This window comes from Medicago truncatula, chromosome 3 (genome assembly GCF_003473485.1).
Source record: "Medicago truncatula cultivar Jemalong A17 chromosome 3, MtrunA17r5.0-ANR, whole genome shotgun sequence".
NCBI lineage: Eukaryota > Viridiplantae > Streptophyta > Magnoliopsida > Fabales > Fabaceae > Medicago > Medicago truncatula.
The window spans coordinates 29,295,095-29,299,462 of NC_053044.1; positions in this window are offsets into that span (position 1 = coordinate 29,295,095).

Here is a 4,368-nt window from a genome sequence, read left to right on the forward strand (position 1 = left end):
AAAGAAATAATCAAATGTTTCACAATGAAACCACTTTCACCGAAGAGAATTTAACATTTTATATCCATCAATTGCTCAGAAATCACCCCTTACTAGAGAATATATATTCGTTATGGAACTTATAAAAGGACCACACAACTGAATGTCATACTCCCTCCGTTTTTAAATATATGCAAAATTGACTTTTTAGGTCAATTCATTTAATGATGTATGTGGTCTATATTATTAACCACATACATCATTAAATGAATGAACCTAAAAAATTATTTTTGCTTATATTTAAAAACGGAGGGAATATCAGTTAAATCTAGATTGATCATTGTCCCACTTTTGAGACTCCCAAAAACTACAAACACACGCATACCAAATTTGTTTGCATCACTATCTCCCACCCTAACCACCAAAAGACAATGTACCACACCTGAAGAACGAACTCACAAGTGATAACCAAGCAACTTTACAACTCCATGTAATTAGTACCAACAAAACTATCACGAGATGCCACCAAGATCAACAAAAACATGTTGGTATATCAAGTGTGAGTAATATATCTCACATTGGATGGACAAGTGAAGTTGAATACTTAATAATTGAGAGAACCCGTAAACCTAACGCCTTAAGATTTTGGGTTAAAGTGTGATGTATCCCTCACTTATATGATTGTTCAAGGCTCAATGTGAAGATTCTCTGAACCCCCTCATGATCCAATAGTGGTATAAGAGTCGAGGTTCGACAAAGGTTCGACTGACACCTTGTGTTGAAAGTCTTTGTGACTAAGGGTGTCAGGTGGCGAGCTCTATTGTGTGTGGAGGCAACGGCGGTACAAGTACAAATGGACGAAAAAGCTTTTGGTTGAGGGGGAGTATACCCATAAAGAATAAATGGACTCAACGTGATCGTTGGTATATCAAGTGTGAGTAATATGTCCCACATCAAATAAACAAGTTAATGTTAAACATTTTATAAGTGAGAGAACCTATAAACCTAATGCCTTAAGGTTTTGGGTTAAAGTGTGGTCTCTCTCTCTCTCTCTCTCAGTTAAAACCCATAAAAATTCGGACTTCCTCATTCCAACCATGTCCTCATGATCAATGTTCTCCACCATCATCTAAAGTGGTAATTTTATCCTTTAATCTATAATTCACCCAATTATAAACTCATTTAGTTCATCCACTGCATTGTACGATTGTTAGGTGATTGTTCAATAAGCAAAATTTTAAACTTGGTTTTGACATCTAATCTAATTAAAACAAAGTGTAAACTAAGTTAGGGCGTATGCATATATTTATACACCTTAAAAGTCCCCTTTAGCTAAGTTGGTGAGGACAACGCATAATATATTTAAGGTCCGATTCAAATCCCGGACACCACACAAAAAAAATACACAATAACAAATTCATTTTTAAAAAGCACAAATTAATTCAATCCGATTATAATTTTTAAAGATAATACTTAAGCATTTTTGTTTTTGAGAAAAGAACAAAGGAAAAAGGTTTGTTTTTTATTAAAAAAATAAAAACTTTTAGAAAGAAAAAATATATACAGCAGAAAAAAAATAGGAATGATTTACCTTGAAAAAATAGGAATAATTTATCAAAAAATTGTGTCTTTGATTGATTTTTAAAAATTAATGAAATTAGAAAATATAATGTTAAACTCTTTTAATTTTATTATTTGAAGAAAAAACACATTTTCATATAATTTACTTCTCTTGCAGAGGCTTCAAACGGGATACTGACGGAAATAGACTTTTAATTTTTTTTCTTTCTCATAATTGATAAGTATCTGCTATAATAAAAATTTACAAGATTTAAAACAGTAATAATTATTCCTTTTAATCTCTCGAACGTGCTGTCCAAATATTCATTTTTTTTTTCTTTCTTTTCATTTTTTCTTTTTTAATAAGGTTTAAGCATAGAAAAACACCAAGGAGGCTGAACTCCATTACACATATTCCTCTTTTTTCACATATTCATTTCTAAATAATCAAGTTTTTCCTTTCTAAACATCTTTTGACCGATTTCTATCTAAACATTTTTTAATCATTCACATTGTCAAGGTGTCATTTGTGTGAAATTTTATCCAAAAAATTTCATTATAAAAATACAAATCAAGCACTTGTATCTCATATATCATCACTTAAAAATTAGAGATGGCGTCAAGAACTTTTTTATATATTTGTTTCTTGTTTGCCTTTGCAACGAGTTGCTTTGCTCGTGATGTTCCCATAGGTAAGATATATATGTTAAACTTCTTTTCTTCTGATGGTTTAAAGTTAAATCTGTAAACTTTTATTTTAGCTTTCATAATTGGTGTCAAAACCCATTCTTATGTGCATCTATTGGCTAGGTTACTTTCCTTTTTGTTGAACTCTTGTTGTACTTCCCGGATGTCTTAGATGGTACATCTTGTGCCGTCCAGATAGTCCGTTGTTTTGTGTTAATATATCATTTTGATTTGTTAAAAAAAACACTATTGCCAATTTACCTATAAAACCAAGATAATGCTTGAACATTCATGAAAAATACTAATAAAATTAAGGAGAAAAGATGTTAACTCTCTTTTCAATTTGGATTATTTGGAAAGAGAAATATTTTTTCATGTAATTTTTACTTGTTTTGCAGTGAATTCACACATGACGCTTGAAGAAAGAGACTATGCAGATCCTCATCCTTACCCAGGCTTTCCACCACCCAAATTTCTTAATGAAGACCCACATACTCACCCAAGTCCAACACCCAATTTGAAGGTGTAACAATTCTAGGCATTTTTGTATTATAAGCCACCAAACACATTGATATGATATGGGGCTATAAGTATTCAAAATGAATAAAAGGGGTTGTAATAAAGTTGTCTAAATGATCCATTATATAGTTAAGTTGGACTGATATTATATTTGAGTTTGTTCGAGGCACATCAAACTATTCAAAATACCTCGACGATAATTAACTATCATTCTCTGTATAACGGTAGTTATAAACTGTTATCAAAAACAACAATTAACGACTGTTCGTAAAAACGATAATTAAGAATGAGTTGCAGAGAAAAATACAATGCAGTAGCAGAAAGTTAGATAGATATGTTCATTTTGGACACTACATACACAAACGGTCAATCATACCATAAAATTAACATTAATTAAGATATTTATTCCTTCCTACATTCATTCATAAAATTAACATTCATACATTCATTCATTCTTATATTCATCATTGATAAAATTAGACACAAAAAGTCATTCATTCATACATACCATAAAGCTAACATTTTAAAATTGGCCAAATTTCCAAGTCATTCATTTATTCCAAAGTGAAAAACCTTTTTTTTAAGAAGTTAAATTAACCCATCCAAAATGAAAAACAATTGTTTAGGTTTTACATACCTACATTCATAATTTACATGAAACATAAAAAAAAATGCAAAAATAATAATTGGAAATTCGTCCTCTTTTGTGGAACTTGAAATTGAATAGTTGACAATATTTCATCCGCAATCCTGCGAAGACAATCATATTTAACCTTCTCTAAGCATCTCAATAAAAGCATTTTTAATTTGACAAATGATTTTTTTATTTAAATGATAAATGACTTTTCCCTTCAAAAAAAGGAAAATGTATTTGTGGAAAGGGATCATTGTATTCACTAATTCACAGTTAATGAATAATGACTAATCGAGGATGTCAATAACATGCAAAAAATTAAACTTCTATATCTCAAATATTAAGTTTGAGTTAATGTATTTGTGGTCTAACAGTAATTCTTTGAATTGGTACATGTTTATAAACTCTACTCCACATTCAAGTACTTCAATGGTGGTCAAGCTTTCTCAAGAGATAGTATTGTGGATTGAGGAAACAATTAATAGGAAGAACTTGAATACTCCTGAATATGGAGTAAAAGTATTTTTAATTCTTTTGACAAGATCGGTATTTTTAACTTTTTTTAGCAAAAGTATTTTTAATTATAAATGTTAGTGGTATCATATTGTGTTTTGTGATTGTAACCAAAAAAAAAAATTATGTTTTGTGATAATATTTATTTTTTTGTTAAGTAGTCTAGTAGTTAGAGCTTACACATTTTAAATATAGAGAAATGGAGTGTCCGATGTTCGAACCTCAACCCAAACATATAATTTCAAATAGATGTGGTAGATGGAACTAAAGAATCCCACTAGATATTGGAAGCTTTCAAGATTTTTTTTTTTGTTCTGCCCTTCAAATGAAAAAAATTGATGGATATGCCCCTTGTTGAAATTTAATGATAGAAATGCCCTTGTTTGATAAGTGATTTGGCGAGCAACAGCCTTTTTCAATTTTTTATTTGATGTTTGATAAATCTCATTTGGCGAACAGCCTTTCCTCAATTTTTT